At 43.6% G+C, this 15007-nt stretch overlaps 1 long non-coding RNA gene across 1 annotated transcript; it reads right to left on the bottom strand.

The window, feature by feature from the left end:
* Positions 1–1657: 1657 nt before the first annotated feature.
* On the bottom strand, positions 1658–12073 carry LOC122460160. Its single transcript, XR_006281268.1, has 3 exons — positions 11803–12073; positions 9769–9829; positions 1658–2251 (listed from the first exon to the last, which is right to left on the bottom strand). It is a non-coding gene; the product is annotated as an uncharacterized LOC122460160 (long non-coding RNA).
* Between the last annotated feature and the right edge of the window lie 2934 nt (positions 12074–15007).

Genomic DNA, 15007 nt, shown 5'->3' with positions numbered 1-15007 from the left:
GCAATAATCAATCTGATAACCAGACAATTTATCAGTTGGCATATGATTCTTTCACTTCAGACACTTAACCACTTGCTGCTGATTGGAGAATTTAGGACATCTTTAGCTGAAAAATAGTAGGTGCTTGTAATGGGGTGCATTCACCTCTCACAAGCATCCCCTGGTTGAATGTCTGCATGCTTGCAGTTTTTCTCAATTTCCTCTGCTCATGGTGCTGGTCTTTGTGCTGGTCAGGCAGGTCTTCGGTGATTCAGTAATGTAGGAAACAAACAAACCCCTTCCAGGGTATACAATCCAAAATGTCCTCAGTGTCCTGCAGCCCTCCCTGGGCTGAGTCTTTAACCAGTCCAACAGGGCTCATGACGGTACCCTTGCTTGATGTGGCTAGGTTACAAGGTTCCTACTCTGAAACTGAGCAGCATCCCAATGGCTTCTTGCCCTGGGGATTCCTTGCTTCTACTTGAGTCCTCAGGGACCCCAACTTTCCTGTTGAGCCACCCCTCTTGGACTCAGTTCGCTGACCACAGCTCCCCACTGAGTCAGTCCATATACAGCCCCCTTCCCTGGGGTGCCACAGTTCTAATTCCCATGTTAGTCCCAGGATATATTAGAGACAAGGTGGGTGAGGTAATATCTTTTATTCAACCAACTTCTGTTGATCAGAGAGACAAGCTTTCGAGGTTACACAGAGCTCTTCTTCAGGTCTGTGAAACTAAGGGCAGATCTACACTATCACTTAAGTCGATCTAACTTACGACACTCAGGGGTGTGAAAAGCCCCCCCTCCCGAGTGACAAGTTTTGCACTGTTGTCACTGGTGCTATGTCGGCATGAGATGCTATCTTGCCAACCACAGCTTACACTTTTCACCAAGATGGAGTAATTATGCCAATGTGCATCTGCACGGATGTAGCACTGTGGTATAGATTTGCCCTTATTCTGAGTGTCACAGTTCCTGAAGACGAGCTGTGTGTAAGCTCAAAAACTTGTCTCTCTGATCAACAGAAGTTGGTCCAATAAAAGATATTACCTCACCTACCTTGTCTCTGCATATTACTTTAGACTTTCAGAGTTAGTTGCAACCCAGTTCTGGCTCAGGAGAAAAGACTTTGTCTTTCAGTGGGCAAGAGTTAAAGTAGCCATGGAAATCTCATTGATCTCTCCCCAAAGAAAATGACTTTACAACCACCTGCTTAGGCTATTTTTGTGTTATCCTTTCAATCAGAATTTCAAGGATAAATAAAAAAAAGGAACAAACAGTGAATAAAAAAACATGCTATTTTAGTACAAAGAAAGGGGAAAGTTATATGGTTTTCTAGTCAAGTAATGATTTATTATTTGAAAATACAGTCTATGGGAGCTGTACTGCTAACATTTCCCAGCAGCTAAGTAACTGAGATAAGCCTTTACGCAGCTAACATCGAAGTACATTTTACATAATGCAAGGAGACTGTTGTTGCCAGTTACTAATCTAAACAACTGAGCTGTACTGCACAGCTAGGCTGACTGCTGGTTGTCTTATGTAAAATGTAAAACATGGAGAAACCAGAAGTGTCAAAATTAGGCCATCCTAGAGAGGGGGGTTATGGGGTGAGGTGAGGTGAGATAAGAGTGGAAAAGCTTCACTACTCTCCAGAGGATGAATTCTAACCCATAACTTTTCCCAATAATTCCATTACCAGAACTATACTATTTGGTTTTTAACAAGTAGGGGTCAACATTGACCAGGTAATTGCTGGCACTGTGAAAGGTGACAGGCAAATGGAAACCACTGTAAGTTGACATGCAAGGATAGAGAATTTATTGCTGAGCGAGAAGCAGTCTAACAACTCTCAGAATACAGTACACATGGCAATACAAGTGCAATACAAGTGTACCAAACTCAGACACCAGATGGTATTCTAAATGAAATACATTCACATTACAATTGGTAGTATTCTGATTAAGCCTCCAGCCTTGGTAACAGGCAGTTTGTAGCAGCTGCCACTGCGCTGGGAAGCAACAATTCTTTCCCTGCTCCCTTCCTGATCCCAGGGAGAGGTAACTTCCTGTAATCTTTTGATGGATCTTATTTCCCTCCCTTATGCAGCCACAGCTCCTCCCGCTCAGGGGATGGAAGAAGCGCTGGGTGTGAAATCTCTGTCCTTCCCCTGTTCTGAGGGAAACACCAAGGTGGCTGCACCAGGTGTGTGATGAGTCCTCACTCCTCCTGTTCTCTGGGCGTCCACATAAGACTGAGTCCCAAACTAGGCCTAAATTAATGAGAACAGCAGATGTCTGTGAACCCAAACCACCCTGAAGTTTCAAGGATTTGGATCTACATCCAAATGGTGCAACTTATGGCCATCTCAAATTAGAATATAAAATAAAAGGCAATTGAACTTTGAACCATAGAACTGGTTTGTTTTTCATAGGATTGTCAGTTTGGGCTGGTTCCTGTTTCATTCAGCTGAGCTGCGCTCCCACCATTTTAATCTTCTCTAAGTATAAAGCTGTGAAATGTAACATTTCTACCCTGTTCCCTAATACAATTTCACATTGCAAAGGAGTTTCCTTGGGCATGTCCTGGGAGAAGACTCCAGTCCACACCCAAGCAACATTTGCATCATACTGTGTTTCACAGTCACATAGAATCAATGCATGATACTCATTAAAAATGAAGATGCCCAAATCCCTATAGTCCTGATCTTGCCATCAGCTGGGCTCTGCACAGCTGCAGGGTTCTTCCCACTTGGATCTAATTGCAAGTCTGGGGCCAATTTTACTAAAGAATAAAAAGAAGAAACAGAAATGGTTGCCCTTGTTTTCCTTTGCTTGGCTGCAGGAAAGCACAATATCTAATAATTGTGTCTAAAGAGCAACACACAAAATAGCAAAACTATATAAGAAATCTAACACCACAGAACAAAGCTAAACTGGAAGTTTTTACATAAACATTTAGAGCCAGTTGCAAGTTAGTAAAATCCCAGCAATTGGTCACGGATAACTATAGACGACTAATGTACTGAAGAGAGAACACCCATTTCAATACTTTAACTGTGCAAGTCAGTGTCCTTTTTACCTGACCTTTGGCTGCTCTGGTGAATTATTACAATGTCTTTATTATCCTGATACATCTGTTCTGGACAATGAGTATCACACACAGATATAATAACAAAGATTTTAATTTGCTGGAGAGTGAAAAGTATGTAAAATCTGAAAATAGACGGCATGGTCTTCATTCAAGCCCTGTTAAAGTTACTTGGAGTCTTTCCATTAGTTTGAGTGGGCTTTTGGATTAGACCTGACATGCAGAATAGTTGGGCTCATACATTAATATTTGTATTCATGGAGAGGAGTGCTCGTGGGTAGACCTCCAGGGTGGGATTTGCAAAAGAGCTCACCATTAGCCCAACTCTGCTCAGCTGGGAAATGTTCCCTTTACCTCACTATCAGCAGAGTTAGGCCATACATACTTGTGGGTGTCACAGACTTCCACTGTCTCCTTATATCTCTTTTGAACCTATGAAAAATCCACTTGTCTGGTATCGGTCCCCAATAATTCTGCTAACCATGTACGATGAGACAATGGAAGTAGTGACTCAAAAGAAGAGCTTTCCAACTATTGGTTTTATCTTTCTTTCTAAACATGGATGTTCATGAAACAACCAGATTTCAAACAGAGCAAAATGCTCTGGTTTTGCTCCGCAGTAAAGAATTGTCTGGCTTTGTCATATGAAATCATGATTCTATTTTGTCTCTGATTGATGTTGTGAATTCCGTGGTCCTCCCAGGATAGTACATTGAGAAAGTACTTGGAGAAATTGGCAAGATTACAAAAGTTAGGGAAACTGCACATTTTGTTTTGTTGCATTTATAAGTGATAAAAGAAAAAAAAGTCATCAAATAATTTTCCCTTTGGAATACATGTACACCAACCACAGAAACAAAATAATTGGGAATTACAATGATAACAACTTTCTGCTGTAGCCTTTTCTTTAAGAATCTTCATGCTAAAGTAGCAGAAAATTAGAGTACTGAAGATAAATAATCCACTTGTCTCTATACCCATAGCAAATGCCAGAAGCAGTATATTCAGTTTCTTTGAATTCAACCACAGGACCATGAAGGCTACAAAGGTAAGAGTTTTTCCCCCCACAATCCTATTCCTAAATACCATCATAATGGATTGTAATAAATTGCACTGCTTTGAGGATGAGTGCATCACTTTTAAACTAACGGCTTTCTATTTGGTTTTCTGGTTTTCCATTTTGAAGAAACTTTTTCTAGCGGTATGATTAAGGTTACGATTTTGTAACAAAGGTCAAGAAAGACACGGAATCTATGACTTTCAGAGACCTCCGTGACTTCAGCCCCCAAGGCTTGGAGCTGTAGGGTTCCGCTGCCTCCCGCAGCAGCAGGGAGCTGTGAGGTACTCCCACTGCCTGAGGCAGGAGGCCCCCAAGCTCCCAGCTGCCATGGGCAACAGGGCTACCCCAGAGCTCCCCATAAGCTGCAGCGGCAGGGGGACCCCTGGCAGCTGCCTACCCGCCATCACAGCAGGGCAATGGGACTCTGGAGATCTGAGCCCCCACAGGTGGGGACCCCAGAACTCCCAGCCACCCCACAGCTGCCCAGTCCCTTCCCATTTTATCATGTAAAAGTCAAGGACAGGTCACAGGCTTCTATGAACTTTTCTTTTTTGCCCGTACCTGTCTGTGACTTTTACTAAAAATATCCATGACAAAATCTTAGCCTTAGGTATGATTAAATATTCAGCTCATTGTTCAAAGTGTTAGCTGCAGAGATAGTGGAGGATTGTGTCAAAAGGATAATGTGGAGGATCAGTTTTTACACCACAGGTGCCGTTTTCCTCCCTCATGAATCACCCCAGTTTCATTATTTGTTTAAGAATAAGGGCTTGCCCAATGTTTTCATATGGTATTTGTCCAACGACTTTGGTAAATAAGCTATGTTTTTCCCCTCACTGATACTGTACTTGATATAAGGAAATGTATGCTCAAATAAAAACATGTCACTCACCCCTGAGGTCTAGACTCAAAAACTACAGTTAAAGTGACCTGAGCTGTTTGCCAATGTACCAAACCCAACTGTACAAATGGCAGTGGCAAAAATATTTGTTTCCCCTCCAACCTGCTTTCTCCTTCCTGGTCTATCTTAATCTCACCTTCCTTCTTTTCCCACATCCCCCAAACTTCTTCTCCAGCATCAAATTAATGTGCTTTTCAAACTCCTTTATATTTTTTGTGGCATTTCCCTGGTACTTTAGTCCATGTATTCAGTAATTACATAAAAGAGCTGTGATGGGTTGGATCACAGAAACCCACAGGGGGCTGCCACCTGATGTGCCAAGACTACTTCTGCCCCTGCTTTCCTGCCCTGTCAGCACAGGACTTCAGTGCCCTGCCTGGTTTGAGCCAGACCCACTAGTCTGCTGCAAACCCAGACCCGGCCTTGGTGCACCAGAGGTTGGTCCTGGCAGAAGTCACCAGAGTTGGAGACCTCCTGGACTACGACCGGGGAGACTGGCTGGATCCCCTGACGCTTGCTTAGCGCATGAGGCTCTCCAGACCTTGTACTCCCCTGTGCGTACTTCAGGAGGTGAGGGCTGCTTTGCCGCCTGCTGCTCGGGTTTACCTCAACTAGGTCCTAAGATAGGGTGCGCCCTGCCCACCCCCCACCCCAGGACCTCCGGACCTTTTCATCGGGCCCCTGCCCCGTAGACCCAAGCGACTCCCCTGCCCCTTCACCATGAGCCGGCTATACGAGCTGCAGCTGGTCCATTTCCGGAAACATCTATACATGCTCGTGCTCCACACCCTTCATATCCTCACCCTCGCGTCCCATCCCGACACAAAGTGGCAGGACCTCCTGCCACTTCTAGAGGGTGAGGAGCCCCGGTGGGCTGGCCTATATTCCACCCTGGTCCTGAGGCCCCCCAGGGATATCAGTTGGCGGCTCCTTCATGGGGACATGAGCACAGGCGTGTACTTGGCGTGGTACACCCCAATCCCGGACACCTGCCCCTTTTGTGGCATGAGGGAAACCCTGGCGCACATATACCTGGAGTGTGCCAGGCTGCAGCCCCTATTTTGGCTCCTCGCAAAACTTTTGTTAAGATTTTAGTTGCATTTTTCCCCTCATCTCCTTATCTATGCACTCCCTATCCGTGGCCCCGCTAAGTCACAGGACCTCCTGGTCAACCTCCTCCTGGCCCTGGCTAAAATGGCCATCTATAAAACCAGGGTGAGGAGGTTGGCCGATGGAGTCTCCTGTGACTGTGGGTCCTATTTCCGATCCTCCGTCCATTCACGCCTCCGGGAAGAGTTCCTCTGGGCGGCATCCACTGACTTCCTTGATGCCTTCGAGGACCAGTGGGCACTGTCCGGGGTTCTCTGCTCGGTGTCCCCATCTGGTTCCCTTCGTTTGACCCTTTGACTGCACTCCAGTCCCTGTTGTTCATTAGTTGTCCCCCCATAATTATTTGGTTTTCCAGGTCCTGTGGACCCCCCCTCTTAGGATGGGGACGGGATCCTTTAGCAGTGGGCGGGCTTCACCCGCCCACTTCCTGGATCCCAATAAGGCAAACCCAAACCCAGGTCTGAACCACGTTCCCTAACAGCTGTAGGCTTAACTGAAAGCAGCTTACAGAAGTGTTCCTGTCTTCAACACTCAGATGCCCAACTCCCAATGGGGTCCAAACCCTAAATAAATCCGTTTTACCCTGTATAAAGCTTATACAGGGAAACTCATAACACTGACAGAGAGATATACACAGCTGTTTGCCCCCCCCCCCCCAGGTATTAATACATACTCTTGGTTAATTGGTAAGTAAAAAGTGATTTTATTAAATACAGAAAGTAGCATTTAAGTGGTTCCAAGTAGTAACAGACAGAACAAAGTGAATTACCAATAAAATGAAATAGAACATGCAAATCTAAGCCTAATACAGTAATAAAACTGAATACAGCTAAAATCTCACCCTTAGAGATGTTTCAATAAGTTTCTTTCATAGACTGGACACCTTCCTAGTCTGGGCACAATCCTTTCCCCTGGTACAGCCCTTGTTCCAGCTCAGGAGATTCCTCATGATGGCCCCGCAGTTCCAGTAAGCTTTCTTTTACAGACTAGTCTCCTTCTAGTCTGGGTCCAGCAATCACTCACACCCCCTATAGTTACTGTCCTTTGTTCCAGTTTCTTTCAGGTATCTTTGGGGGAGAGGAGGAGGAGAGACTCTCTCTTTAGCCAACTGAAGACAAAATGGAGGGGTCTCCCAGGGGTTTAAATAGACTTTCTCTTGTGGGTGGAGACCCCTCCTCTCTCCTATGCAAAGCCCAGCTACAAAATGGAGTTTTGGAGTCACCTGGGCAAGTCACATGTTCATACATGACTGAGTTCCTTACCAGCCAATGCACATTCCTGGGAAAGCTCAGATGTGGATTGGTGTCTCCAAGTTCATTGTTGTCTTAAGGGCTTCTTGATTGGGCACTTAGTGAGAATAGTTTTTTCTCAGGAAGCTGACCAACTGCTTCACTAAAACCTACTTAGAATCAGACAAGTATACAGACAATATTCATAACTTTGAATACAAAAATGATACATGCATACAAATAGGATTAATAGATCCAGTAGATCATAACCTCTACAGAGATATGTTACATGGCATATGTAGCATAAAACATATTCCAGTTATGTCACATATATACACTCATAAGCATATTTCTATGAAGCCTTATCGGGGGCACCATCACAAGAGCTATAACTAGACCTATAAGAAATAACTGCTCATGAGGCTGAAGGGTTATTTCCCATCATGGACTACTTAAGAACTGCCTTGGATCAGAAGCTATCTAAAGCAGTGGTTCTCAAAGTTTTGTACTGGTGACCCCTTTCACATAGAAAGCTTTTGACTGTGAACCCCGCCCCACCCTTATAAATTAAAAACTCTTTTTAATATATTTAACACCATTATAAATGCTGGATGCAAAGTGGGGTTTGGAGTGGAGGCTGACAGCTCGCAACCCCCCAGGTAATAACATCCCAACCCCCTGAAGGGTCCCAACTCCCAGTTTGAGAATCCCTGATCTAAAGAGACAGAAATTGTCAAAATAGCAAAAGGTTCACAGAGCAATGCCTCAAGGTTCTGGTCCAGTGCTGATTAATTTATGTATTAATGATCTGAAAAAAGGGGGTGAACTTTTCTTAACAAGCCACTGAAGTTAGCAAGAGTAACAAAATCCTAAATCGTCCCAAATTACACTGGGGTTCTGGATTCTGTGTGAACCCTTTGCACAGCCACAGATATCACTGAGTCCTGTATCCTTACAGTCTTTTCAACCTGAAGAATTTAGCTAAATTACCTGCATCACTCCCTATTATAATTTTAAAATCTTCTATTTGGTTGTTTTTTGGTTACTCTCCTCTTTTCCACTGAAAATAATCCTGAATCCCTAAACTTTTCCTCATAACTTCCTTGTCTATATGGGAAAAAAAAATCCATAGCCATGAGTCTCAGAGCCTGGCTCTGCAGACTCGGGCTTGTGAGGTTTGCACCAGAGTGCTAAAAATAGCCATGTAGACATTCTGGCTTGAGTTGGATTTCAATCTATAAAGCCCAGGAAAGGGGATGGATTACAGATCCTGAGCCAAAACGTCTACACAGCTATTTTTAGCGAGACCCAGGAGCCCAAGTCTGTAGACCTAGGTTCTGACACCTGCTCCTGTTAAGGGGTGAAAAATAGACATCCCTCAGATTCCTCAGGCCCAGTACAAATATTAACTTTGCTGCATGCTCTTACAAAAATAATACTCATCCTGATCTACTGGGAGCAGTAATGTTCCCCACTGTTCCAGGGGGGGCACAGATAAGTCCCATGTACAGTAACAATATTACCTTTTTGTATCTCAGCTACTATGAGTTACTTCCTCATTTGCCTGTTCTGTATTAATGCTCTACACTTGGATGATGGTTTCAATGATTTTTCCAAGGTAGCCTCTTGATCACTTGCATCCGATGAAGTGAGTTGTAGCTCACGAAAGCTTATGCTCAAATAAATTTGTTAGTCTCTAAGGTGCCACAAGTACTCCTTTTCTTTTTGCGAATACAGACTAACACGGCTGCTACTCGGAAACCTGTCTTGATCACTATGATTGTTCCATTCAGCACATATTTCCTAGCTCTTGGGCTAATTACTCAACATATGTTTACACTGAGCAACCTTTGCCATCTCTTGACCCAGTCACCTAAATAATCCAAATCCTTTTTGAATTTGTTTGCATTATTATCTCACAGTCTGCTTTGCAGTGTTAACACCTGCAAACAGGGACTTTAATTGTCAGTACTCTTCACCAAATCATTTTGATACATGTCACCCTTCTGCCAAGTGGTGTCAGCAGCAAGAAGGGCCAGGTTCAAAACGTAGTGGGTTCTGTTAATGTTACACAAGAACCAGTTCAGAACCAGCTCACCCAGAAACCTGGGGAAACTAAATACCATTCCTGAGTGCTTCTAGTAGGCAATACTTCCCCACTCACAAGCACTGAGTCTGGGTATAACAAAAAAAAACTTACTAAGGAGAGAAGGAACAGAGCATTAGCTTCAGTAAACACAGCACCAATGACTCAGAAGTATGCAAACAATAGGTAAAACTCCCACCCCACAGTATCTTGGGCAGTAGTTCTTTGACTCAGTTTCCCACCTTGCAGTGAGAAAGTCCTGTGGACAAATTTCCCTTTAAACATCTTTTCCCCCTGTTGATCCCCCATTCACATGTTGTTGCCAGAGATGAGCAAAGTCCTGGGGTAAATTCAGGTGTATTCATCTCCAGCTCCTGAAGGCGGGGAAAGATAAGCGATGTCTTTGTACGGGGAGACTTTGGCAAACCAGTAAAGTGCCTGAAACTACTATGGTTTATTGCTAAAAGCAGCCAAGTCAGCAGGCTTAGCTTAACCAAGGCAGGAGGGGAAGGGGTTTTTTGGGTGCCACAGAGAAGGCAGCTTGACCCCGCATCCTTCCTGATAAGAATTGTGTTGAAGTTGCTGATACATGCATCTTAGAAGAGCAGGATGTGCCCCAGGAATGTCTATTGGGGCCTCAAGGCTGCAAACTCTGGAAAAACCCACACCTGGTTAATTGATAATCAAAAAGGAGCCTCTTGTTTGCCCATTGGAACTGCTTGCTTAACAAGTTTTCTTTAAGGGGCATGTCATTCTATTACTAATGTATAAATAAGGGGGAAAAGTTTGAGGTGGGGGACTCTCTCTCTCTGGATGCATCTTGTGTTTCCCAGCGGCGGACAGGCCACTCGAGAGCCATACTCAGCTTGGTAATTATCAAGGGTTGGGGGTGTTATACTAACCTCTTGCGGATGTGTGTATAAGTGCTTGAGACTAAGTAAAGTTTAGCTTTAAGTGAAAGCACTCTTGTGTTGTCCTGTTTGTGCCAGCCATCTATTGGTTGGACGCCCGTGTCTCCCCTGATTTATTTCCTGACACCACCTTGCACAGAGTAAAAGTTTCCAAGAGCTTTGGGTTGAAAGAACCCTGGGTAACATATTCACCACTATTGCTTTGCCACTGCCACAGATGTAGCTCACTTCTCAGCACTTTCAGCTCTCGCTGATTTGATTGGGTAGGGGGGAACCTCACTGCTATTACCTCCTGTGTGTTATCTTTCAACTCAATGCTGGCTCCATATCAGGACTAAGGCTCAGCACCCTAGACCATCTTACCATTGTTTTCAGCTCTAATAGTCACTTAGAAAAGATAAAGACTTTCAACTGAATCTTAGCAGCTATAGCTTTAAACACTGAAAGGGCAGAATCAAATAGTGTCTAGCATCCTCAAACAATCCTCATCCCCCTCTAACTTTTAACTGGAGATTGGTCACTACCCCCGTGCACTTAGAGAGTGAGGGTAAACTTGTGGCAACAATAACTAATATTACTCTATTAGGGCATAGTAAGTACAGTTCTGCTGCCCTAGAGTCATGTAATAAGGATAACAACATTTAATTACCTCTGTATCCAAATTTTAGGTGAATTTTAAACCAAAATGGCCAAAATTGATCAACGTGATGAAGTAGGTATGTCTATGCAAACAAGTTATGTTCTTTTCTCCCAGTTCATCAATAGATGGCAGGAGAGAGCTCACTCAGACCACCAGCTTCCATATGCTACACTGGAGTCAATCATATTCATGAATTTGAATGCGATTAAGACAATTGTCACTAATAATAATATTCTATGTGTAATATTTTTTCATCTTGTAACAGTCCATTTCCTGGTTAGCCACAGGGTTGTTTTTTTTATGTAAGTCCTCTGTTCTATAGTTGTTCTGTAGGGGAGGTTTCATCCCTTATAAAGAAGTCCTAAATGAGTAACAGAATCAGCAGTAAATAATGGCTTAGTTCTCATTTTCAGATAAAGCATTAACTGTCCTCTAATGCTTTGCACAGGGCATTAGCGACACAACACCCAGTACAATAAATGAAAATTGCAGTGTATTTGCCCTCCCCCTGATATGTACAGCTTTAAAAAGGCAGATGGGTGTGTATTCTCATACAAAGCACAGTAAATCACTGATTATTCACATTAGAGATTGATGCCCTACAAGGGTCTGCTATGATAATACATGGGATAGAATCTTTAAGTGAGTACATTTTCACTAGGTCAGCATCTTGCTCCATAGTTTTTAATACAAACTTACAAACAAATGAAATCACAGCAACGAAGGTTGCTTTAATAATTCCCCCAGAGCAAAAGAGACTTATTTCTACTTCATCAGGAAAACAAAAAATCCATACCATGAGCATATAGATATAATTTGGGTGAAATAAAAGATAGCATTTGAAAAAGTACAACATCTCCAGGAGGTCTGCTCCACCTTTGTTATCTGTGCTTATTACTGATTTATTGGAAAGCAAAGCTGCTTAAGAAAGCAAATTGCCAGCAATTCAAGAACATGTAAGAGGCGGACTGAAGGCTTGATCAATTCTCCTTGAAGTCAATGGGTGTCTTCCAATGATTTTGGTGGGTCCCTGAATTCCTCAAATCTCTCTTTGCAGATTAATTAATTGTTTACTGTGAAGCAAATAAAAGATATGGTCAAAGGCATTAAAATTATCCCCATTTATAACAAACAAGGACCAAATGTATTGAACACATTCAGCACCAATTAGTTGGATACCAGAAAAATATTAAAAGCTGGTGTTTCTCTTGTTACTTCCTGTCACCGCTTGTGTTTGGGGTGGTGTGGAGCTGCACTGCCCCAGCAAGAGCATTAGGGGAGGCATGTGCTTCTGAGAGACAGAATGCTACCGGCTTGGAGCCCTCTGCTGTGCAGGGGAGCTCTGCAGCATGCCTTCCCTGATGCAGCCAGTTAGTTTGTCTTGCCAGCACTTGTGGCATGCAGCATGGGATTCTCATAGGATACAGGGACAGTGACCACAACCAGACCTTGTGTGGGGCCATGTGAAAGGGAATAGAAAGCTTCTTGCATCCATCCCACCCTGCCTGGGGCCAATCACATTGTGTTTCTACCAGAATAATATATTCATCTGTTTATAAATATTGTGGGACAAATCCTGAAGCCTAATCCATGGCTATGCAGAGCTCTAGATGCAGTGCAGCTGTTAGGAAAGAGGACCTGCAGCTGGGCCTAGGATCAACTAGCTAATCTCAGCAGAAACCCCTAACTGGCCAGATTGCCTGATGGACTGAGCAGCATTGCCAAGACTGCTCTTAGGACCCCCAGTAGCACTTAGCTTGCGGCTACTCAATACATGTACTTACAGCTGTGATCTTGTCATTCCCAACCTTGCTCTAGCCTGACCCCAGTTCTGCTCTTGCCTCATCTTCAGCCCTGGCTTACCCTGTTCTGCCCTCTTCTTGGCTACGGCTCTGACCCTTGGCTTGGTTCCTGACTCCAGTTCTGGCCACTAGGCCTGACCGCTCACATCCTCATCTGTGACAGCAGCTCCAGTGCACAAAGAGATCAAGTTTTGGTGATTCTCCTCTGATGGGGCAACCGATGTATCTCAATGCATCTGGGTTGGAAGCAGGGAAAAGGAACCGAGGACTGAGTCACTGGATCTGCCTCTACACAGATCCACCAGCCATTGCCCATCATAGGGAGAGGCATTACTTCCACCTTAGGGCAGCAACTGAAGCCATGGAGCAGCTCCATGGCCTGAGGCGATTAGGAAGGGGTAAGGATTCCTTTTTCCCTATGCCCTTTTGCAGTTTCCCTGGACCACCCTGAGTGTTCGATGTAGAACTACAGGGATTACAGGCCTCTCCAAAAGTACATCACAAATACACTGTGCCAGCTGTTGTTTACACAAGCATTTCTCATTTGAGAGATCTCACTAGAATTCAAACGCAAGTTAACTTCTGCTTTCACTTGTGGTCAGTCCCTTTATAAAGTACAGATGGCAAAGTCATTTGGGTTGTGCATTTAAGTGAATCAGGGGCATGGGAGGGAGGGTTTTGGGGGCCCCATCCTACACTCCTTACACAGACCAAATTCCAGTTGAATTCAGTGAGGTTTTTGCTGAGCAGGGAAATCAAATCAGCATCAGGCCCTAGATGGCTTGTTTTACACTGTACAGAAGTGATGAGCTAATATTGCGAGCCTAATGTTTTCATTATACAGAAATGTTATTTTCAGAGAATTTAGTGCTCCTGGATGATACCAGAGTGCCAGAATTGCTTTGCATTCACCATCCATATGTCAGGAATCACTTGGGCAGTTGCAGTGGAAACTTTCCCTCACAAGCCTAGCAATGTACCTCAACACTCTTGTGTAGGGGCACATGTTAGGGATGAAGAGAGAGGTCAATCTCCATACTTATTCAGGGTCAAATTCACCCCTCTGCCGGGGTCTAGCATATAGCCAATGTGCAAAGGATTAGTACAAGGGTGAATTTTACACTCCACCCTTGGCCTCTCTTTTGAAAGGGATGACAATTAACATCACCTGTGACGGTGTTTTTTGTGAGGTGAACATTTATTGATTAGGGTCCTGATTCAACATCCATTGAACTCAGCAGGAATCTTTCCAGAAACTTCCCTAGGAAATTAGCTGAGAGCACCAGAATATCTCACATATGTCACTTGTCATATCAACTGTAGGTCACTACCAATCTGATCTAGTGACTTAGTGTTGAAAGGCTCCATAGTCATTAATCATTAACAACTATGAATCAATTAACTATTCAGTCATCTTTCCCAAGTCGCATGGTGAACTGAACATAAAGTAAAGGAGCTTGTGGCACCTTAGAGACTAACAAATTTATTTGAGCATAAATTTGTTAGTCTCTAAGGTGCCACAAATACTCCTTTTCTTTTTGCGAATACAGACTAACACAGCTGCTACTCTGAAACCTGAACACTAAGTGAGTGGGATAAAGGGAATTAAAATAGCCTTAAGGAAGCAGCTGAAAATTCACCTATAACAGGGGAATTATCAGTCTTAGGGCTGGCACAACAGTTGATTCCCCTGCTATATTATTTATACAGTAACTCCTCGCTTAATGTTGTAGTTATGTTCCTGAAAAATGCGACTTTAAATGAAATGATGTTAAGTGAATCCAATTACCCCATAAGAATTAATGTAAATGGGGGGGGTTAGGTTCCAGGGAAATGTTTTTCACCAGACAAAAGACTATTCATATATATACATATGTATATGTATGTGTGAATATATATATGTATACACACACACATACACACACACACACAGACACACAGAGTATAAGTTTTAAACAAACAATTTAATACTATACACAGCAATGATGATTGTGAAGCTTGGTTGAGGTGGTGGAGTCAGAGGTTGGAAGAGGGTGGGATATTTCCCAGGGAATGCTTTACTGCTAAATGATTAACTAACACTTGGCTGAGCCCTCAAGGGTTAACACATTGTTGTTAATGTAGCCTCACACTCTACAAGGCAGCACAAATGGAGGGAGGGGAGACAGCATGGCAGACAGAGACACACACCGTGTGTGT

The sequence above is a fragment of the Dermochelys coriacea genome, chromosome 5 (assembly GCF_009764565.3).
Source record: "Dermochelys coriacea isolate rDerCor1 chromosome 5, rDerCor1.pri.v4, whole genome shotgun sequence".
NCBI lineage: Eukaryota > Metazoa > Chordata > Testudines > Dermochelyidae > Dermochelys > Dermochelys coriacea.
This window is presented reverse-complemented; position numbering and strand designations above follow the sequence as displayed.